This window comes from Bombina bombina, chromosome 7 (genome assembly GCF_027579735.1).
Source record: "Bombina bombina isolate aBomBom1 chromosome 7, aBomBom1.pri, whole genome shotgun sequence".
In the NCBI taxonomy this organism is placed as follows: domain Eukaryota; kingdom Metazoa; phylum Chordata; class Amphibia; order Anura; family Bombinatoridae; genus Bombina; species Bombina bombina.
The window spans coordinates 262,226,827-262,251,820 of record NC_069505.1 but is presented as its reverse complement, the minus strand read 5'-3'; the positions used below and the strand labels follow the sequence as shown (position 1 = coordinate 262,251,820).

General features: G+C 37.6%; 1 protein-coding gene across 1 annotated transcript in view; it reads left to right on the top strand.

The window, feature by feature from the left end:
• Positions 1-4,515: 4,515 nt before the first annotated feature.
• The window catches only part of IP6K2 (inositol hexakisphosphate kinase 2), a 70,758-nt gene continuing 50,279 nt past the window's right edge, over positions 4,516-24,994 (top strand). The window contains exon 1 of the mRNA XM_053720734.1: positions 4,516-4,598. The gene's annotated coding sequence lies outside the window, so the exon portion shown is untranslated. The remainder of the gene's footprint in view (positions 4,599-24,994) is intronic.

The following is a 24,994-nucleotide window of genomic DNA, read 5'->3' as shown; positions in this document are numbered from 1 at the left end:
CAGAGAACAGAAAATTCCTATGTTTTATTTCCACAAACATTGTAGACAGCTTTGGTGTTATTGATTTATCTGGACTTTTAGTTAAAGGGACAAAACATTTTTTTTCTTTGTTGCATTTTAAAACATATTGGGCCATATTACAAGTGGAGCATTATTTAACGCTTCAGTTCCAGGGTTAACTTGCGCTAGAAGTTAGCTTTTTATGCGTGTCAGGCTGTGCTCGTATTACAAGTTGAAAGTAAAAAGTTATCGCTTGCGCATTACCCGATGCGAGTAAAAAGCTGCACTTAGAATATTGCGTGCGTGTTCACATATTCCCCCATAGAAGTCAACGGAGTAAAAAAAGTGGAAAGAAAAACTAACACCCTACTTGACCGCACACTTGATCGCATATTCTCATGTGCGCTAACCAGACATGAAAATATGAATATATTTTACATTACAATGTTCTTCACATAGAATATGTTCTATTTATTCAAAAATACATATTTCTACATATATCTTATGTGTTATCTTAGAACTGCTGGTGCAATGATAAATGCCGAGAGCGTATGCTGTCGGCATTTATCGATGTGCAGCGGACATGATCCGCTATATCGGATCATGTTCGCTCGAACAATCATAAATATGCCCCTTTGTGCAATTTAAAAAAAAAAAATAAGTTTTATCAGATGGTGTTATTATGAGTGTAACTATACTTTGTAATGTATTTTTGTTTTGTGACACTTTTTGTTGAGCAAAACAGTTAACCAGAGCTCTGAGGATGCGGCAATCATTCTAGCGTAAATCACTATTGTGCTCAAGGGATCGTGTTTACTTTTAACTTGTAATATGAGTGAAAAACCCGACGTGCACAAAAATCTGTGATAAACTCCTCCTCACTCACGCACAACTGTTAGCGCTCCACTTGTAATTTGGCCTATTATTTTATATTAAACAGATGTCACTAAACTGAGAGAACAAAAAAAAGCTTTGTTGTTATGCTTATGCTTGCAGGGTGTGTCATTACCCACCAATTGCCGAAGAGTTTTGCTTATTACCCAGTGACCTTTTATCCGACAAACCAGTATTCTGTTAGTTTTAAAATCAAAATAGCTTTAACTTTACATTTTCTTTTCATGCAATATATATATATTTATTTAGGAGCAAAAAAAAATCCATCTGATCATGTTAATTTTCTCTCTGCTTTGGAGTTTATAATAATGAAGAGTTTAACCTCTTCAAGCATTAGGACGCTCCATGCTGTCCTAACAGCACTGGGCTTTAACACCGCTAGGATGGCATGGAACGTCCTACTTTATATGGCGTACTTCAGCGTCCATCTTTTTGCAAATGAAAAATTGGAGGGGAGGGCATGCCTAGCAGTGTAGGTAGTCCCCCATGATCTGATCTCGGCCTTGAAATCACATGATCGCATCGACGATCGCGTGATTTCATTTTTCCAGCAGGTTTACATTGAAACTTCGTTAAAAATTAAGCACTTGCCTTCCCGGCATGACAGGGTTAACATTTTTTGATAAACCTTTGGAATTTCTTTTTCATTAGAAACAGGCTAATATTTTCGTAATGAATACAGACTAGGATTAGCACCTATTTTACTTCTAGGTCACTTATTTCATACTCAAAAAAAAAGAGATTATCCTTTTGAAAAGACTTATGTGTGTGATTTGACTATTTAAAGGGAAATTAAACCCAGTTTTTTTCTTTCATGATTCAGATAGAGAATACCATTTTAAACAACTTTCTAATTTACTTCTGTTATCTAATTTGCTTCATTCTCTTAATATTCCTTCCTGAAAAGCATATCTAGATAGGCTCAGTAGCTTCTGATTGGTGGTTGCACATATTTGCCTCATGTGATTGACTCACCCATGTGCATTGCTATTTATTTAACAAAGGATATCTAAAGAGTGAAGCAAATTAGATAATAGAAGTAAATTGGAATGTTGTTTAAAATAGTATTCACTGTCTGAATCATGAAAGAAGATTTTTGGTTTTAATGTCCCTTTAAAGATGTTTTATGATTGTGGCTGGGCAGATGACAAAGGTAAGACCACCAACTTGTCTGTTGAATTAATTACATTAACTTGATAAACCAATCAGGATTCAGAATTATTTTTTATAAATAGAGGAAGGAAACCTTGAATAAGACAAGGACAGTGAGGAATCAAATGTTCCTGATATCGGAACGAACTAGAGCACAGTTGAAATAATTAGCTGATCAGTAACTATGGTTACTAACCTGTTCTCACCAATTAGCTGAGCTACCTGGCTGTTGTTGTCCCCTGAGGACTGGAGTTAAAAAACACTGCTGTAGTGTAGAGTAAATAGAAATGGCTGGGGGCAAAACTGATAGTGTGCTCCTTCTGTTACCTGTACGCATACAATCACTAGACAAGTGTTGAAAAGAGAAGATAGGACTGATGTCTACTAGGAAAAAGGTTACTAGGAGAGAGAACATTACTAATACAGCCAATATTAAAGGGACATTAAACGCTAAATAAATGCTAGATAGAATGAAGCATACAAAGAAAAGATTAGTCTGAGAGTAACATGTAGATGTTTTTTTTTTTTATTTTATTAGCTGTTTAAATATTGACAAATTAAGTGTAAAATTTTAGGGGTAGATTTATCATGCAGTGTATGCTGCTGTTTCCGCGCGAGCCTTCCGGCTTGCCGGAAACGTACGTTAAGAAGTCAAGAAATGCTTGTGCAATGATAAATGCCGACAGCGTATGCCGTCGGCATTTATCGATGTCGGGCGGACATGGTCCGCTGTAGCAGCCAATGGCTATGGGGAATAAAACAGTGTTTTGCACTTCCGTTTCTAACAGGAACTAAAATTATTACAATTTTCAGAATGGAATTACATGAAAAGGGGACAAAATAAACAATGAAAGCATATTGTAGAGTTTTTTAATATATAAGATTTATCAATTTATATTACCATCTCAAAGTGTTTAATGTTCCTTTAAAGATAAGCAAAAGTCAAATTTATTACCTGTCTTCAGCAACCTTATACTAATCTAAAGCCAGTAGACTAGTGCAGAAAACATGACCCACTACATTATACTAATACTGTAACCAAACAACCCTTTAGCAATGTTCCATGTGACTATATGCAGATCCGCAAGGAGCTCTAAGCTCAGTACATCTGCACCCTTCGGACTCCTGGTAAACAGACCTATAATACTTTATATGATTGCATCATTATATGTAATACAAAAGGGAGAAGTGTCTACCGGCAACTGACAAAGCTAAAGAGAATGGGAGATTTCCCACTTGTGCCTTCTACAAAGGGGAAATGGTCTGTTGTGTATTAGTTAGACCCCTTTCAAAAGGACGATCCACTGCTGCCATAGATTACTGAAGACACGTGGACTCTGCTGAGGTCCTACCTTGATTAACTCTTCAACAAAGTATACCAAGAGAACAAAGGAAACAATAGAAGGATATTGAATTAATTTGACTGTACTTAATCCAGAATGTTTATATTTTGGATAGGTGAATTATTATTTTTAATGTTTATTTGTATTTAGCGGCACAAAATTCTGTTGCGCTGGGTACAGAGATAAGGGTGACAAAGATTTGTGATATGATACGAAACATAGACTTAACAAAACTAGTACAGGAGGAGGTTCCCAGCTCTGAAGAGGCTGTGGGTGCAGAGACATAAGGTTTGGGGTATTTCATAATGGAAAACGTATTACATTAACACAATATGTTTTTAAAGGGACATGAAACCCAACTTTTTTTTTTCTTGATTCAGATAGCGCGTACATTTGTAAACAACTTCCATTTTACTTCTAGTATTAATTTTATTTCATTCTCTTTGTATCCTTACTTGAAGAAGTAGCACTACACTACTGGGAACTAGCTGAACACATCAGTAAGCCAATTACAAGAGGCATATATGTGCAGCCACCAATAAGCTGCTAGCTTCCAGCTAGGTATGAATTTCAACAAAAGATATAAAAAGAACAAAGCAAATTGGATAAAATATGTACATTGGGAAGTTGTTTACAATTGTAGGGCTCTATTTGAATTATGAAAGAAGAAAATTTGGTTTCATGACCCTTAAACCTTATTTTGTTAGTATATAAGATAAAAAAAATTCTCATGTAATATGGAAAGTTCTCAGTGCTGAATTTATAAGCATTTTGTTATTCAATTTTAGATTATTAATAGCAAGAATCAAAAATATATTTACAAATTTTAATTTTAGATTATTAATAGCAAAAAATAAGCATATATTTAAAAATGGTAAAATGACAAAAATAAACACTTGTTACTGTATTTTATTATCAGAACATAATAATAATCTGACAAACCTGTGGCAGACTATTAGACATTTCCCAGTAATCAGAAAAACAAGAGTTCCTCTCGCCTCAGACCCTAATCCTCACACTCTCTGCCCCTGTTACTGCTCGTCCCTTAGCAACAGAGCCAGCGCCTCCACCAATTAGGACGCACTTTTTCTCCCTGACCAATAGGAAACCAGTTCCACGTCTAGGCAGAAATGACACGTCCGCCATTTTGATTCCGTTGAGACAAAAGAGAGGAAGCGACTGACAGGAGCGTTCGGTGTTTTGTCTGAGGTAAATATACTCATCGATTTCCCTGATCGGTGATAGTAAGAGCGAATATTTAGTTCCGTGTGATATTCGGGGGATAGTAACGATTATTAGGGTGTACATTTAAGGAAATAAATGATTAAATAAGGAAGTTAACGTGTAAACGGAAATATCCTGAGGTAAAAATGTATCGCTGACCTTTTATGGAGATGATGTCATCTCTGTAGCTGTAAGGGAGATGTCTATATAGGATTTGTAGTGAATTCCTTCTGTCAGCGATGGCTGCAACACATTGTAAATTCATTGTTTGTCCTCCTCTATTGCAAGCAAGGGGTTAATGGGTATCTCTATAAAATGACAGGCTTTGCTGCAAATAAACCAGCAGGGAAGGCCCGGTATTTGTATAATCTTTATGCCTCTTAGTTATTTTATTGGGGCATTAGATGTTATCATCGCATTGCAGCTTTATTAGCTAATCCCCCTAATCGGAAATTCATTATTTGCTGAAGCAGTTCTTTCGCTAGTGACTATTTCCCTATTTTATCCTTGGCAGACCTGTTATAGCCTTGTCAATTCTTTATACAGTTTGTTTAAATGTCTGGAAAATCGTTTTCTAAAGATCTTATGCTAAATATATCCCAGGAAAAGGAAGAAAGGGAGGAATTTCCAGCAGTTGCCACTAGTAGTAAAGAAGAGCTTAAGGGGACACTGAACCCAAAATTTTTTCTTTCCTGATTCAGATTTTAATCAACTTTCTAATTTACTCCTATTATCAAATTTTCTTCATTCTCTTGGTATGTTTATTTGTAAAGCAAGAATGTAAGTTTAGATGCCGGCCCATTTTTGGTGAACAACCTAGGTTGTCCTTGCTGATTGGACTGCACCAATAAACAAGTGCTGTCCATAGTTCTGAACCAATAATTTGCTGGCTCCTTAGCTTAGATGCCTTCTTTTTCAAATAAAGATAGCAAGAGAACAAAGAGAAATTGATTATAGAAGTTAACTAGAAAGTTGCTTAACCCTCTCCTGCCAGGGTTAAAGTGTCTTCATCAGAACAACTGTTCCGATGTAGACAAATTGAAACCACGCTATTGTGCACACGATTGCGAGATTTCAATTATTGGATCGGGTCTGGGGGGCGTCCCTATAACCCTAGGAACGCCCTCCAGACCACAATGAAATCCATGAATTATTATTTTAAAATTATTTATATCATAAATCGCCTACCAGATTCCGTTGTTACTCCTCCCACCCCACCATTTCCGTATTTCTGTACATTACACATAAGATCGGTCCGACCCACTCTTACGTGTACATTTGTGCGCATTCTCGTCGGTCTACGCATATTGCGCATGCACATAACTAAAATTTTAGGCATTGATCTATTAATTATATTATAATAAATACCGCCGTTATTCATTTAAATAAAGTTTTCACAGATCGATTCATGTTCTAATCGATCAATATAACATGGCATATAATTACAAAATATTCACGCAAATCGTTGCTACGATTGCAAATTAGACTTGCAGGATCAACGATGCCTTCAAAATCACTAATGTGCATACGTTTTACATGGACGCGCATATTCTGCGGCCGCAATAATTCCAAAGTCGCGCATGCGTATTTAGAATGGTGGGCGGTAATTAGGTATGTTGGGATGCCAGTAGGGGACCAATTGAAAAGATCTCATTGCAAATCGTCATCGCAAAAAAAAAGCACAGGCAGAGTTACGACGATAGGAGCACTCATTTAGAAAGGTACAAGAACATTATGATATAGATAGATTTAAAAAAAAAAAAAATGAATGAAACTCATACTTATTTTATTAATACTTGCGAATGCTGCCTGGCTGTGTGTCAAAGTTTACTTTTCATTTAATAATGTGCCTAAACAGACCAGTACATTTCTCTCATGGCTGGTAGTTCACCCTTCATGACTGGTACACTATAGTGTTAATTTTACATACATGTTTATATGTGTGTGTATGTGTGTGTGTATATATATATATATATATATATATACATACATACACATATACACACACACACTGAGGCAGGTGCACTCTCACAAATAGTTCTCCAAGGGCCAGGGTGCTAGAGTAGGTTAGAGTATAGAGAACAGAAAACAGCACTCTCTGTACTTAAAGGGACACTGAACCCAAAATTTTTCTTTCGTGATTCAGAGAGCATGCAATTTTAAGCAACTTTCTAATTTACTCCTATTATCAATGTTTCTTCTTTCTCTTGCTATCTTTATATGAAAAAGAAGACATCTAAGCTTTTTTCTTGGTTCAGACTCTGGACAGCAGTTTTTGATTGGTGGATGAATTTATCCACCAATCGGCAAGTACAACCTAGGTTGTTCACCAAAAATGGTCCGGCATCTAAACTTACATTCTTGCATTTCAAATAAAGATACCAAGAGAATAAAGAACATTTGATAATAGGAATACATTAGAAAGTTGCTTAAAATGTCATGCTCTATCTGAATCACAAAAGAAAAAAATTGGGTACAGGGTCCCTTTAACCCCTTAATGACAAGTGACGTACCAGGTACGTCCTGCAAAAACTTGCAGTTAGTGACAATGGACGTACCTGGTACGTCACTTGTCTAAGAGAGTGCTGGAAGCGATCGCAATCGCTTCCAGCAGCTCTCAGGGTATTGCAGTGATGCCTCGATATTGAGGCATCCTGCAATACCCTTAGAAAGCATCCGATGCAGAGAGAGCCACTCTGTGGCCCTCTCTGCACCGGTAGCGATGCGGCCGGTTCGTTGGTGGGTGGGAGCGCAACAGGGAGGCGGGTGGGCGGCCCATCGCTACCCGGCATCCGGCTCCTGTTAGTGCAATGTGCACGCCGGGTGCCGGGAGCGTGCGGGGGCGCGCATGCGCGTGCGCGTGCGCGCGCACGCCCGCGATCACCTAAACACACTGACACCAATGAGTGGGAAGAGGGGGGGGAATATATATATATGAGGATCTGGGAGGGGGAGGGGGTTGGGGTATTGTGGGGGGCTGCTACACTACAGAAAAAAATAAATTAGAAATAAAAAATAATAATTAAAAACACTTTTTTGGGGGGCAAATTGGGTACTGGCAGACAGCTGCCAGTACCCAAGATGGCGGCAATTAGGTAGGGGAGAGGGTTAGATTGCTGGGGGGGGGGGGGATCATGGAGGTTGGGGCTAAGGCAGGAGTCCATCACAGCTAAAACATTTTATTTTTTTTTATTAAAAAAAATAAAAACTCCTTTTATTTAGTACTGGCAGACTTTCTGCCAGTACTTAAGATGGCGGGGACAATTGTGGGGTGGGGGAGGGAAGAGAACTGTTTGGGAGGGATCAGGGGGTGGGATGTGTCAGGTGGGAGGCTGATCTCTACCCTAAAGCTAAAATTAACCCTGCAAGCTCCCTACAAGCTACCTAATTTAACCCCTTAACTGCTGGGCATAATTTACGTGTGGTGCGCAGCAGCATTTAGCGGCCTTCTACTTACCAAAAAGCAACCACAAAGCCATATAAGTCTGCTATTTCTGAACAAAGGGGATCCCAAAGAAGCATTTACAACCATTTGTGCCTTAATTGCAGAAGCTGTTTGTAAATAATTTCAGTGGGAAACCTAAAGTTTGTGACAAAATTTGTGAAAAAGTGAACTTTTTTTTTTATTTGATGACATTTGGCGGTGAAATGGTGGCATGAAATATACCAAAATGGGCCTAGATCAATACTTTGGGTTGTCTTCTAAAAAAAAATATATACATGTCAAGGGATATTCAGGTATTCCTGACAGATATCAGGGTTCCAATGTAACTAGCGCTAATTTTGAAAAAAAGTTGTTTGGAAATAGCAAAGTGCTACTTGTATTTATGGCCCTATAACTTGCAAAAAAAGTAAAGAACATGTAAACATTGGGTATTTCTAAACTCAGGACAAAATTTAGAAACTATTTAGCATAGGTGTTTTTTGGTGATTGTAGATGTGTAACAGATTTTGGGGGTCAAAGTTAGAAAAAGTGTGTTTTTTTCAATTTTTTCCTCATATTTTATATTTTTTTTTATAGGAAATTATAAGATATGATGAAAATAATGGTATCCTTAGAAAGTCCATTTAATGGCGAGAAAAACGGTATATAATATGTATGGGTACAGTAAATGAGTAAGAGGAAAATTACAGCTAAACACAAACACTGCAGAAATGTAAAAATAGCCATTGTCATTAAGGGTAAGAAAATTGAAAAATGGTCCGGTCATTAAGGGGTTAAATAACAATTAATTTAATCAGTAACGTTTCGGGGAATGCTCCCCTTCATCAGATGGTCTGATGAAGGGGAAAATCTTTTTCCACCTTTAATGTGACCTATAAACTGTACAACTCAATTGAAAAACAAACTGAAATCTTTTAGGTAAAGGGAAATAAAAATAAAAAACTAAAATATGGTTGCATAAGCAATCGCATTCAAAATCATGCTAAATAAGAGTCAGTACACACCTGTCATCATTTAAAGTGGCTCTGATTAACCCCAAATAAAGTCTAGCTGTTCTAGTAGGTCTTTCCTGACATTTTGTTAGTCGCATCCTACAGCAAAAGACATGGTCCGCAGAGAGCTTCTAAAGCATCAGAGGGATCTCATTGTTAAAAGGTATCAGTCAGGAGAAGGGTACAAAAGAATTTCCAAAGCATTAGATATACCATGGGACACAGTGAAGACAGTTATCATCAAGTGAAGAAAATATGGTGCAACAGTGACATTACCAAGAACTGGATGTCCCTCCAAAATTGATGAAAAGACGAGAAGAAAATTGGTCTGGGAGGCTGCCAAGAGGCCTACAGCAACATTAAAGGAGCTGCAGGAATATCTGGCAAGTACTGGCTGTGTGGTACATGTGACAACAATCGCCCTTATTCTTCATTTGTCTGGGTTATGGGGTAGAGTGGCAAGATGGAATCCTTTTCTTACAAAATAAAAAACATTCAAGCCCAGCTAAATTTTGCAAAAACACATCTGAAGTTTCCCAAAAGCATGTTGCAAAAGGTGTTCTGGTCTGATGAAACCAAAGTTGATCTTTTTGGCCATAATTCCTAAAGATATGTTTGGCGCAAAAACAATACTGCATATCGCCAAAAGAACACCATACCCACAGTGAAGTATGGTGGTGTCGGCATCATGCTTTGGGGCTGTTTTTCTTCAGCTGGAATTGGGGCTTTAGTCAAGGTAGAGGGAATAATGAACAGTTCCAAATACCAGATAATATTGGCACAAAACCTTCAGGCTTCTGCTAGAAAGCTGAACATGAAGTGGAACTTCATCTTTCACATTGACAACGACCCAAAAAGAACACATCCAAATCAACAAAGGAATGGCTTCACCAGAAGAAGATTAAAGTTTTGGGATGGCCCAGCCAGAGCCCAGACCTGAATCCAATTCAAAATCTGTGGGGTGATCTTAAGAGGGCTGTGCACAGGAGATGCCCTCGCATTCTGACAGATTTAGAGTGTTTTTGCAAAGAAGAGTGGGCAAATCTTGCCAAGTCAAGATGTGCCATGCTGAAAAACTCATACCCAAAAAGACTGAGTGCAGTAATAAAATCAAAAGGTGCTTCAATAAAGTATTAGTTTAAGGGTGTTCACACTTATGCAACCATATTATTTTAGTTTTTTATTTCCCTTTACCTAAAAGATTTCGGTTTGTTTTTCAATTGAGTTGTACAGTTTATAGGTCACATTAAAGGTGGAAAAAGTTCTGAAAAGATTTATCTTTGTCTCATTTTTTTACATCACAGAAACCTGACATTTTAACAGGGGTGTGTAAACTTTTTATATCCACTGTATATATATTTGTGTTTGTGTATATACACATTAATACATAAATTATATATATGTATATAAGCATATACATATATTTCAAGTAACAACTAAGTCTCCATAGACTTCAATGTAAACACAATTTTTAGTGCCTTTTTTTTTTTACCTGTACACTTTATTTGGGGGCAATTAGTCGACATCTTTTAATTAACCAGAGGCCTGACCTCCTGGATAATTGCAGTTAGCTCAAAGAGCTACCAGAAGCTCGCGGTAGCATTAACCAGCTACTTGTAATGGCTAATTATTTAACGTTCGCTTGTAAACTGACAAATTTGCCCCTTTACGGCGCTTGTTAAATTGAATTGTGGCTCCTCATTTGAAAAGGGTCGGTTTCATCCGATTTCAAAGTTTTTGCATCTTACATTCAGTATATCTTTGTATATTACCCATTTTCTGTTTATACCTCTTTAAAGGTATGGAGTACAGTGCTGTAGTTGCCATAATTCCTATTTCTTATGAAGTGTAGTCTGCACTTCCCATTTATTGTATATGTATCTTTGTCATATACAGTGGCAGTTAAACTGTTGGTGCTATAAAAATTTTATATTTTTAGCACATCCTGTTTTAATGTCATAATAGTTTTACAATGTTACTAGCTCAAAAATTTCTTAAATGTCTCGAAGCTTTAAAGGCACAGTCTAGTCAAAATTAAACTTTCATAATTTAGGTAGTTCATGCAATTTTAAGCAACTTTCCATTTATTTTTATCATCAAATTTGCTTTGTTCTTTTGGTATTCTTGGTTGAAAGCTAAACCTGGGTAGGTTCATATGCTAATTTCCAAGCCATTTAAGGCAAACTCTTATCTCAGTGCATTTTTAGTTTTTCACAGCTGGACAGCTCTAGTGCATGTGTGCCATATAGATAACATTGTGCTCACTCATGTGGAGTTGTTTGAGTCAGCACTGATTGGCTAAAAAAAATGCAAGTCTGTCAAAAGAACTGAAATAAAAGGGCAGTCTGCAGAGGCTTAGATACAAGATAATCACAGAGGTAAAAAGTGTATTAATATAAGTGTTGGTAGTGGTGGAAATCCTGGCCCTGCAATGCTGAGGGTCCTGCTGTCAGTCCAGCTTTTCAGGGCAGCATCACCTGCTTGGAACCAGTGGCAGGGAGCAGAAGGAGGCTACAACCTGTGAGCACATCACATGTTGCAAAGTTGCTCCGCAGTAGACCAGACAGTGGGTGCTGGGATAAGTGTGGGGGGGGGGGGGGGGTCCTAGAACAATTGTTCTGCCCCTGTCTGTTGGTTATTCAAAACTGTGGAATGGGTAATATAGGGATTATCTATCTTTTTAAATAAAACATTTTGAGTAGACGGTCCGTTTAAACTTTCATGATTCAAATAGAGCTTGACCTTTTTAAACAACTTTTTTTATTTTTCTTCTATTATCAAATGTCATTCTTTTTGTTTCCTTTGTTGAAAAGTAATTTCCATAGCAGCAATATACTACTTGCTGCTAGTTGAGCCCATCGGGTGAGCTAATGACGAGGCATTTAAGTGAAACCACCAATCACCAGCTAGCTCCCAGTAGTGCATTGCTGCTCCTTGGCCTACCTATATATAATCTTCAACAAAGGATACCAAGAGAATGAAGCACATTTGATCACATAAGTAAATTGAATAGTTGTTTAAAATTGCATAGTCTGATTATTTAATGGGACATGAAATTCAAAGTTAAATTTTCATGATTCTGATAGAGCATTTCATTTTAAGACCCAAATGTAATGCTCAAGAGTAGTAAAGCACTGCTGGGAGATAACTGGTGATATGTGGCTGCACTCATAAGTCTTTTGTAATTGGATTACCATATGTGCTCAGCTAGCTCCCAGTAGTACATAGTTTAACAGTGTTTAATTTCCTTGCAGGTGGTGGGGTTACCTCCTTGTTTTTGTGTAAAATGGTTCTTTGTCCCTCACTCCCTAGAGAGAAAATCTGTAACATAGGTTTTCGCAGGTTACAGAATTTGCTTTTTGGCATCTGTAGGAAGTGTGGGACAAACATAATTTCACACAGAGATTGGCTCCCTGAAGTGTGTTGTTTTTTTTTTTTTTTTTCTTCCGGTCAAGTCAATCCCACTCCCCAATAAGCAAGGACTGGTTATTGCAGCCAAATAGAGACCATGTCAACACAGACCATTACTTGTGTGTGCGACTGTAGAGTTTGCCAACACCTTACTGAAATAATCCTGTCGTCTTCAATTTGTTCTGGATCCACATGATCAACTTAAGTGCATTTTAGATTGATTTTCATGTCCCTTTAAATACAACTTCCTCAAAGAAGGAAGATACAGAAAGCTCTGGTTTTATTTGATCAGTTAATAACTTGTTCATTCTTTAAAACAGTGCCTGGGCATAAACTTTTCATCTTCGTTTTATTGCATATTTTAATATGTCTTTCCTTGTTACTTATTCGTTGGCAATATTTCAAACATATTGCATGAGATAAATCCTCCAAATGAGCATAGTCCCATCTTCACATGGTTTAATTTACCCCTAAAATATCTTCCTATAATTTAACTTCTAGCTTGGGATGACAGAACTATTTAAAAGAAAAAAATTAGGTGCCAGCCAAGAGCTTTTGTATATAGATATTTCTACAATAGTTATTTTTTTTGTGGGAGAGATGGAATGTTATTTAGAAAGAAACCTAAAGAGACAAAAAATAAATTGAAGACTTTGAAATTTATTATATCCCTAGCCTTTTAGTGGACACTGCCACTTTAATTAGTGCAGTTTTACATGATGTCAAATGTATGATTAGTAAATGTAACACTTTTGCAAACACATTTGTTCTTTGATCAACATCCTTTTATATGACTTTTTTCCAGAGCTTGACATATCCCAAAGGCTAGGTAGCTTTTTGGCTGAAAATTTATTCTAAAATCCAAACCTTTTAATAAATATTAAAGGTACAGTCTACACTGTATTACATCTTACCTATAATGATTTGTTGTCCCCATGTACTCCTGCATCTGGTACCATATACTGCGGGTCTAATGTTTTTAAGGTTGTATGTATATGTGTGTGTGTGTGTGTATGTATGTATGTGTGTATATATATATATATATATATATATATATATATATATATATATATATATATATATATATATATATATATATATATATATATATATATATATATATATATATATTAGGGATGCACCGAAATTTCGGCCGCAGAAAGTTTCGGCCGAAAATGGCATTTTTGGCTTTTTCGGTTTTTTTGCCTGTTATTTTCGGTAAAATTATTGTGTAGCATGTTTCAAATTTGATGCTAGCCTAGAGTTGCTGTTTAAGTTTTACTTGACTTACTGTTCTGCATATAATGAGTTTTCTAGGACTATACTTTATTTGGATAATTGGTAAGAAAAAAACCCTGTTAAATATGATTCTGTTACATAGAACTAAATGAAGAATAATACAGTATATTGATAATTATAATTGTTTTAAGTAGGCATGCACCAAATTTTTGGTCGTAGAAACATTTTGGCATTTTTTGCCTGTTTTTTTTTTTTTCTTGGTAAAATTATTGCGTAGCATATTATTGTTTTAAGATATTTTTGTCCAATTTTAGTGTGTTACTTTCAATAAAAGTGTGGGCTTTTTTTTTTATTGGCTCTAATTATGCAAAAAAAAAACCTAAAAAAAATAATTTGAAAAAATACATTTTCGGTATCAGTTTCGGTTTTCGGCCAAGTGCATCCCGGATTTTCGGATTCGGTTTCGGTCCAGAATTTCCATTTCGGTGCATCACTAATATATATATATATATATATATATATATATATATATATATATATATATATATATATATATATATATATATATATATATACCTTACTCAGCCATTTGTAAATGGTTGCCAAACTCCTCCTTCCTTCAACTTGTAAAATCGTAGGTGCACTGTACACTCGTGGACGTACTGTTCGATGAAGTAATTTTATTATAAATTGCGCTTGTGCGAGAGAAAACAGGAAGCACAGCTTTATACTAGAAGCACATCCTGTATTTGCGGCGGCTGTGCAGATTTACTCGTGTCTGTCTGAGAAGCTGTTGCTCTATATATTTTAGGGTAGATTTAAATTATCTGCGGTGTATACAACAGTGTCCCAACTCTTCTAACAACTCTAAAACAAATAACCTCTTTAATTTGTGAAGGGGACTATATTTGCAGCAGCGCTGCACACATGTGACTACTCATAGAGCATCGATGGTCATTGGCTGCAAAAAAAGACTGGACAGCGCTACTAGCAGTGAGGAGTTTGGCGGCCATTTACAAATAGTCAAGAAATAGAATATTTAAAAAAAATACTTCTAGCGCTCAACTAGCAGTATGTGGCGCCGGAGGATTACATGGGGACAACAGATTGTTATAGGAAAACTGCAGTACGGTGAACACTGTCCCTTTTTTAAGTCTGGATTTTTGTGTTCTAAAATGCAAATAGTATATATTTAAAACTACTAATGCCTTCCTGATTACAGTACTCTACTGATTGTACTATGTATACAAAAGTATTAAAAATTATATAAAACTACCCTTAAACTGCATGTATAAGCTTTATTATAATGCCTAAATATTGCTTAACCCTTTGAGTGCTAGTGACGGCTCTGAGCCGTCACAGAGTTTCCCACTCTGGTGCTAACAACGGCTCAGAGTCGTCACTAGCAGTCTCCCACCTTGAGGGAGATCTGGGGGCTCCCACCCGCTCCTACCCCGGCGATCGTGCCTGTAGAGTGACAGGCATCGCCGGGGCTTCCCGTTTTGCATGGTGACGTCGCGCAATAACGTGATGACGTCACCATGCAACTTTATTTATACTTAACAATGTTAAGTATAGGAGCAGGGGGCATGCTGCTTAGAAGCCTCTATCTCAGGCATCTAAGCAGCTCCAGACCCCCAAGACCCACCATTGGAAAGGTAATTGCCTAACCTTTCCAACAGTGTAAGTCTTGGGGGTCTGAAAAAAAATGTTAAAAAAATAAAAAAAGCATTAAAAAAAATCTTAGCACCCAGGTGGGAAAGTGCTTAGTACTCAAAGGGTTAAATGATATTATTGTTTTTACATGGCTCCGTCCCCTTTCCAAACTGTCTCATTTTACAGACTTAAATATTACGAATTTTTTTTTTTTTTTTTTTTTGGTCTAAACAGTTTCGATTAAGGGTTTTGTTCCTGTATCCCATTCTGCAACATTCTGGATGTCCCTGAATTATCAAAAAAAATAATTTGACAATCCTAAGGCCTTGATCACAATCTATCGTCTATTTGCTCCCGAAAAGGCTTCTTGCTTTCTGACCAAATTGGTCGTTGAGTTTCTGTTTGTTAAAAGCCTCCCTTCACAAACTAGTTCTCAACAGAAAAGCCCTTGAAAAGGACTTTGTGTGTTAAACTTAGGATCACTAAACACATTTAGAATGTGTGACATCCTATTGTTATCAGAATCCATCCTCAAAACTGGTTAACTGTATGAATGCCATATGTACTTGTCCATGAGAGTGTGTTTCAATCAAAGTTCCTGCACCTACATTATATTGATGTTCGTGATAGTTTACAAGTTCAAAAATGTAGGCACATACACTTTGAAAGGCATTCTAGTGAACAAGTTTGGGTTTAACGTGCATGGAGGTGCATCCCCTATAAAAACCTGGTCACAAAGGCCTGTACCCGCATGCCTTGCTACATTGTATCTGCCTAGAAGATCTTTAAAGGGATATAAAACCAACATGTTTTTTCTTTCATGATTCAAATAGACCATACAATTTACTTTCTAACTTATTCCTATTATTTTTTCTTTGTTCTCTATCTTTATTTGAAAAACAGGAATGTAAGCTTAGGAGCTGGCCCCCTTTTGTTTAGCACCTGGGTAGTGCTTGCTGATTAGTATCTAAATCTAGCCAGCAATCAGCAAGTTATAAATGGGGTTCTGAACCAAAAATAGACCAGCTCCTAAGCTTACATTCCTTCCAGTTTGTTTTTCAAATAAAGATACCTAGAGAACAAAGAATAATTGGTAATAGGAATAACTTAGACCATACAATTTTAAGTAACTTTCTATCTGAATCATGAAAGGGAAAAAAAACATGTTGGTTTTATATCCCTTTAAAGATCTTCTAGGCAGATACAATGTAGCACGGCAAGTGGGTTCACAATTTAGTTTTTAGATTGTTAAAATCCAGTAAAATATATAAGTTCCTATACATAGAAACTCAAAGTTGCCATTTTGTTTAGAGTTCTTGTCAACATAGCAAACAAATAAACAATAAAAATAAATATTGTCAAAAACAATACTTCTGAATGTTGAAAAGCAAATAGCTGTGAAATAGTTTTAATGATGTCACCATGAACATTTGAGAACTTATCAAGTGCCTAGATATGTAAAATTCAAAAAGGCAAAACTGGGCTCAAAAAAGTGTGAGTGTGTCAAAGAGCTGGAAATGCTCTATCATGATTGCTCTGACTCCAAAGTAGCCATTTTGTACAGAAGCTTATCTGTAGACTATAAATTGTGATCAAGGGCTACGTTTGAAGATTGTTGAGTGCCTCCACTTGTTGTACAGATCCATGTGCTACACTTTATCACCCAACATTCATCTGGTGCAACACCTCCCCATACTTGTCCTCTTCCTACGTGTTTCACTATCATAATGAGGAGCAGTAGCACAATATTACAATTGCCTAAACTCACTCTTTAATAAATGCCCTGCTAAAGGTATTTAAATATCTGCACATGATAATATTAGTAAAGTTACGGTTATGCTGTATATTAGGCCTGCAAATAACAATTATTTTCATAATCGATTAGTTGGCCAATTTTTATTTTTCCGATTAATCGAATAAAATAAAAAAAAATATTTTTTTTAATACAAACGCTTAAAATAGCATTGTTCACACAGAAGAAAATTATAGTTCATATGCAATGTTGAGATAAAAGAAATAATGTGCTAATTTAAAACTCGGTATATGAAATCTAATGCAGACAATAAGGGTACACATTTAGCAAGTATTACATGGCTTGGTTAAAAAATAACATTTACATAACAAGTGTCGGTTATTTTCTATATTGCTTTTTAAACACACAATGCATAATTTCTCAAAATCCTAACAAAAAAAAAAAAAGTTGTGAGAAATTACGCACATCATCCAGGGGTCCCAAAGACAGAACTTTTTTCACTTTCGGCAATGAGCAGCAGCTCAATAACAATGTGTTGATCAACTGTAGAATAAAGCACGTTTTGAAAATGGTGTAATATACTGCAGCAGTTGAATATTCTATAGCAAATTAGCTGTGAGAAAAAAAAGGTACATTGCTCACAAAAACATCTTGCATTCAGGAGTTACAGCTTTGCATGCTGGGAGGAGCCTTCATCAATCTTTGGTTGGGTAGCCACTAATCAGCAAGCACTACTCAGGGTGCTGAACCTAAAAACGGCCGTCTCGTAAGCTTATGTTCCTGCTTTTTCAAATAAAGATTCCAAGAGGAAGAAGAAAAATTGATATTAGGAGTATAAATTAGAAAGTTGCTTAAAATTGCTGCTCTATCTGAATCGTGAAATAAAAAAAATTGGGTTCAGTGTCCCTTTAAGCAAATTTGATAATATAAGTAAATTCGAGAGTTGTTTAAAATAGTATGCTGTGACGGAATAATTAATGAAAAATGTTAGGGAAACACACAGCTATTGTTTGTCTTTGGAACCACAACACATTGCAGCATGTCCTGCTCTGACCTTGAACTGATACTCCTGAGCTGGACTTCATTTTTAGCAATGTTGCAAGGATTAAACATGTTTAGCAAGGGACACTAATGCAACTGTCATATTAGATATTTTTAGTTAAAATGTCTCAGGAACAGATGCCCATTTACCTGCTGGAGTGTATTAAATTGTTTACAGGTAGTTCCTTAAAGGGACAGTCTAGTCAAAACTAAATTTTCATGATTCAGATAGTGCATGCAATTTTAAACAACTTTCCAATTTACTTTTATCATCAAATTTGCTTTGTTCCCTTGGTGGTATTTTTGAAAAGCTAAACCTAGCTAGGCTCAAACTGATTTCTAAACATTTGAAAACCGCCTCCTAGCTCAGAGCATTTTGAAAGTTTTTCACAGTTAGACTGTGCTAGTTCACATGTGTCATATAGATAACATTGTGCTCACTCCCGTGAAGTTATTTAGGAGTCTTCACTGATTGACTACACTGCATGTCTGTCAAAGGCACTTAGATAAGGAGGCTGTCTGCAAAGGCTTAGATACATGGTAATCACAGAGGTAAAAAGTATATTAATATAATAGTGTTGGTTATGCAAAAACGGGGAATGGGTAATAAAGGGATTATCTATCTTTTTAAATAAGAAAAATTTTGGTGTAGACTGTCCCTTTAAGCTGCTTTTGTCTGCTGTATCGCCACCTATGCCTGAAATTTCAGTACTTCAGGAGAGTATCCACCAATTTTTATATAACTGCATGTAATAGACACTACTATAAATAAAGAATAATATGCACCAATCCAGTATAAAAACTTGTAAAAACCTACAAAGAATATCCGAATTTTGCACTGTTGATGAGGTAGGCTGGGACACCCACTGAAATTGGCTTGGAATTCAAGAAGAGCAGTTACTTCCCCCTTCCCTGCATATGAAAAGACCCATTAGACATAGAGGAGCTAGCAGAAATCTGTAGACATCAGTATACATCTAAAATGTTTGTGCTTGGTTAGGAGTCTGAAATTCAGCACAATGTTATTTAAAAATGAGCAAAAGTATTCATTTTTACCAAAACACTACAAGATGAACTATTTTAATGTATCACCTACAAAACATTTATACAAATTAAAATCTAGTTTTTCTTTCATGCTTTAGAAAGATGATGCATTTTTAATACACTTTCTAATTTGCTTCTATCATCTAATTTGCTTCCTTCTCTTGATATCCATTGCCGAAAGCATATCTAGATAGGATCAATAGCTGCTGATTGGTGGCTGTACATAGATGCCTCATGTGATTGGCTCACCCTTGTTCATTTCTATTTCTTCAACAAAGGATATCTAAAGAATAAAGCAAATTGGATATTACAAGTAAATTGGAATGTTTAAAATTGTATTCTCTACCTGAATCAGGAAAGAAAACAAAAGGGACTTGATACTCAAACGTTAAAACATTGAAGGTGATGATGCATAGGTGTAAAAAGTGGACTAGAAAATATCACCTGAGCATCACCAGTGTTCTCCCAAGGACCTTTTTAGTGGGTGCACCACCCGGCGGTTTTTACTGACCACTCTGTTAAATTTTTAGCCAATGTCAAGCTAAAATTAGCGAATATTAAAAATGTTCAATTTTTATTGCAAAAATTATCATTAAAGGGACAGTCAACCCAAAAATTACTTTAACTTATTTAGATTAGTTAAATAACAATCTTTACAGTAAACTGTAGCCAAATTTTCATCTAAATAAACTTTTTCAGAAAATACACTTACTGATCTCATCTGACCTTTTTGAAATGGCTGCCTGACCCCTCCTCCTCTGATGTCTCCCAAAAGCTTGCACTAACAGAATCCTTTCTTCTAGTCCCTGCACGCTCCTGCAATTTCAGCTCTCTAGCAGCTGTTCATACCCGGCACTCACTTCCTCTCATCCATGCTGTGCGCTGTGTGTTACAGAGAATGAGAGGCAGTGAGTGCCGGGCAGGCGGCAATGTGATGGTCTGTGCCCCTGTTTTAAGATTGCTTTAGTTAATACTCCAATGAGATTATAGAGAAATATTTTATAAAAGCAGCTTCCGTTTGCCCCAACATTGAGATGCATGTGAATAAGTCCCGCCTTGTATGCCTAACTACTGTTTGTCTTTGCGGAGCCTCTCACCTCTCCTTTATTGACCTGAAGTGCCCTCTCTCACCCTTTCTGTTATTCATAGACCGTAAACCTTCCTGGGCCGGATACGCTTGCTCTGTCATTCCTCCATACTTCTGGAAAGCTAATTCTGTTGGGCTGCTGTCATCAGATTTTTCCTTCTCGTTGTGATCACTTTTTCTCCCTAACTGAGCCTGAGCGCTATCTCGCTGCCCTGGCTGCTGTCTGTAATCTCAATGAGTGATTTCACAACCTATGTTTCTACTCTGGATTTGGTGCACATTTATTCTCACCATGTTCCCGTCACTACAGCTTTTGTCACTAAATCCAGAGTAGAAACATAGGTTGTGAAATCGCTCATTGAGATCACAGACAGCAGCCAGGGCAGCGAGCTAGCGCTCAGGCTCAGTTAGGTGTCCTGGCAAAGATTATTGCAAAGCTGCATATCAACCAAGGGAGATCATACTGGTGGAAGGGTCATTATTTTCTATAAGTTTTGCTATTGACCTCTCTCACCATCCTGCTAGGGCAAATATATGTCAATAAAAGACATTGCGCTACGAATGTAGGGTTGTTAAGTACTGGGCGTGCTACAATAAAGCTTAGGGTGATTTATCACTCCCGGCACACTGCTAGGGCATCTACTGCATTTATTTATCTCAGTAAGAATCCTCTTGATCTAGCTTTATCATTGCCTTATACAGTAGGGACAATAGTCTTGTTTGGTTACATCCTGGGAACCAAAAGCCTTCAGAAAGAGAAAGCTCTGCATGTCATTTGTATTTTTAGTTACAGTCCCAGTTTGAATGGAAAAAATAGTGTTAACTTTCATAACTTTTTACCTTTATTTTAACACAATACTAAACTAATGCCAGAAAGGTGATTTAATGTTAAGCAACAATCAAGCTAGATCAAGAGGATTCTTACTGAGATAAATAAATGCAGTAGATGCCCTAGCAGTGTGCCTTCATTCGTAGCGCAATGTCTTTTATTGACATATATTTGCCCTAGCAGGATGGTGAGAGAGGTCAATAGCAAAACTTATAGAAAATTACCCTTCCACCAGTATGATCCCCTTTGATTGATATGCAGCTTTGCAATAATCTTTGCCAGGACACCTAACTGAGCCTGAGCGCTATCTCACTGCCCTGGCTGCTGTCTGTGATCTCAATGAGCGATTTCACAACCTATGTTTCTATTCTGGATTTAGTGACAAAAGCTGTAGTGACGGGAACATGGTGAGAATAATGTGCACCAAATCCAGAGTAGAAACATAGGTTGTGAAATCACTCATTGAGATAACAGACAGCAGCCAGGGCAGCGAGAGAGCGCTCAGGCTCAATTAGGGAGAAACCGTGATCACAACGAGAAGGAAAAATCTGATGACAGCAGCCCAACAGAATTAGCTTTCCAGAAGTATGGAGGAATGACAGAACGAGCAAAGACAAGCAGTAGTTAGGCATACAAGGCGGGACTTATTCACATGCATCTCAATGTTGGGGCAAACGGAAGCTGCTTTTATAAAATATTTCTCTATAATCTCATTGGAGTGATAAAGCAATTTTAAAACAGGGGCACAGACCATCACATCGCCGCCTGCCCGGCACTCACTGCCTCTCATTCTCTGTAACACACAGTGCACAGCATGGATGAGAGGAAGTGAGTGCCGGCTATGAACAGCTGCTAGAGAGCTGAAATTGCAGGAGCGCGCAGGGACGAGAAGAAAGGAAAGGATCCTGTTAGTGCAAGCTTTTGGGAGACGTCAGAGGAGGAGGGGTCAGGCGGCCATTTCAAAAAGGCCAGAGGAGATCAGTAAGTGTATTTTCTGCCAAAGTTCATTTAGAGGAAAATTTGGCTACAGTTTACTGTAAAGATTGTTGTTTAACTAATCTAAATAAGTTAAAGTAATTTTTGGGTTGATTGTCCCTTTAAAAACATTTGTTATATAATGCAATTAGTTTATGCTTTTGATAGCAGAAAATTATATAATATTAGAAAATTGTACACTACCTCCAACCGGCTACTTCATAATGCCACCCAGCTGGCAACCTTTTCTGTGGAGAACACTGATCACTGTGTAAAAAAATAAAGATATTTCTTCTGTTATGTGTGATCAGTCCACGGGTCATCATTACTTCTGGGATATAACTCCTCCCCAACAGGAAATGCAAGAGGATTCACCCAGCAGAGCTGCATATAGCTCCTCCCCTCTACGTCAGTCCCAGTCATTCTCTTGCACCCAACGACTAGATAGGATGTGTGAGAGGACTGTGGTGATTATACTTAGTTTTTATGACTTCAATCAAAAGTTTGTTATTTTATAATAGCACCGGAGCGTGTTATTACTTCTCTGGCAGAGTTTGAGGAAGAATCTGCCAGAGTTTTTTACTATGATTTTAACCGGAGTAGTTAAGATCATATTGCTGTTCTCGGCCATCTGAGGGAGGTAAAAGCTTCAGATCAGGGGACAGCGGGCAGATGAATCTGCATTGAGGTATGTAGCAGTTTTTATTTTCTGAATGGAATTGATGAGAAAATCCTGCCATACCGTTATAATGACATGTATGTATACACTTCAAAGTATTCTGGGGATGGTATTTCACCGGAACTACTCTGTTAAAAGTCACTAATCCTTTTAATAAGTATTTTTCATGTTAAACGTTTTTGCTGGAATGTAGAATCGTTTACATTGCTGAGGTACTGAGTGAATAAATATTTGGGCATTATTTTCCACTTGGCAGTTGTTTGCTTTTAATTGTGACAGTTTCGTTTCTCTTCACTGCTGTGTGTGAGAGGGAGGGGCCGTTTTTGGCGCTCTTTGCTACGCATCAAAAATTTCCAGTCAGCTACTCTTATATTTCCTGCATGATCCGGTTCATCTTTCACAGATCTCAGGGGTCTTCAAACTTCTTTGAAGGGAGGTATATTCTCTCAGCAGAGCTGTGAGAATTTTATATTGACTGTGAATATAAACGTTGCTCTGTAATTTTTATGTCAAATTTAATTATTGTTATTTACTAATGGGAACAAACCTTTGCTAAAAGTTGTGTTGTTTTAAAGTTTGATGCTATAACTGTTTTTCAGTTCATTATTTCAACTGTCATTTAATCGTTTAGTACCTCTTTGAGGCACAGTACGTTTTTGCTAAAAAAGATTATAACCAAGTTGCAAGTTTATTGCTAGTGTGTTAAACATGTCTGACTCAGAGGAAGATATCTGTGTCATTTGTTCCAATGCCAAGGTGGAGCCCAATAGAAATTTATGTACTAACTGTATTGATGCTACTTTAAATAAAAGTCAATCTGTACAATGTGAACAAATTTCACCAAACAGCGAGGGGAGAGTTATGCCGACTAACTCGCCTCACGCGACAGTACCTGCATCTCCCGCCCGGGAGGTGCGTGATATTATGGCGCCTAGTACATCTGGGCGGCCATTACAGATAACATTACAAGATATGGCTACTGTTATGACTGAAGTTTTGTCTAAATTACCAGAACTAAGAGGCAAGCGTGATCACTCTGGGGTGAGAACAGAGTGCGCTGACAATACTAGGGCCATGTCTGATACTGCGTCACAGCTTGCAGAGCATGAGGACGGAGAGCTTCATTCTGTGGGTGACGGTTCTGATCCAAACAGATTGGATTCAGATATTTCAAATTTTAAATTTAAATTGGAGAACCTCCGTGTATTACTAGGGGAGGTCTTAGCAGCTCTCAATGATTGTAACACCGTTGCAATACCAGAGAAACTGTGTAGGTTGGATAAATACTTTGCGGTACCGGCGAGTACTGACGTTTTTCCTATACCTAAGAGACTAACTGAAATTGTTACTAAGGAGTGGGATAGACCCGGTGTGCCGTTCTCACCCCCTCCAATATTTAGAAAGATGTTTCCAATAGACGCCACCACTCGGGACTTATGGCAAACGGTCCCTAAGGTGGAGGGAGCAGTTTCTACTTTAGCTAAGCGTACCACTATCCCGGTGGAGGATAGCTATGCTTTTTCAGATCCAATGGATAAAAAATTAGAGGGTTACCTTAAGAAAATGTTTGTTCAACAAGGTTTTATATTGCAACCCCTTGCATGTATCGCGCCGATTACGGCTGCGGCAGCATTTTGGATTGAGTCTCTGGAAGAGAACCTTAGTTCATCTACGCTAGACGACATTACGGACAGGCTTAGAGTCCTTAAACTAGCTAATTCTTTCATTTCGGAGGCCGTAGTACATTTAACCAAACTTACGGCTAAGAACTCAGGATTCGCCATACAGGCACGTAGGGCGCTGTGGCTAAAATCCTGGTCAGCTGATGTTACTTCTAAGTCCAAATTACTTAATATACCTTTCAAGGGGCAGTCTTTATTTGGGCCCGGTTTGAAAGAAATTATCGCTGACATTACAGGAGGTAAGGGCCACGCCCTACCTCAAGACAAAGCCAAAGCTAAGGCTAGACAGTCTAATTTTCGTCCCTTTCGGAATTTCAAAACAGGAGCAGCATCAACCTCCACTGCACCAAAACAGGAAGGAGCTGTTGCTCGTTACAGGCAAGGCTGGAAGCCTAACCAGTCCTGGAACAAGAGCAAGCAGGCCAGGAAACCTGCTGCTGCCCCAAAGACAGCATGAACCGAAAGCCCCCGATCCGGGACCGGATCTAGTGGGGGGCAGACTTTCTCTCTTCGCCCAGGCCTGGGCAAGAGATGTTCAGGATCCCTGG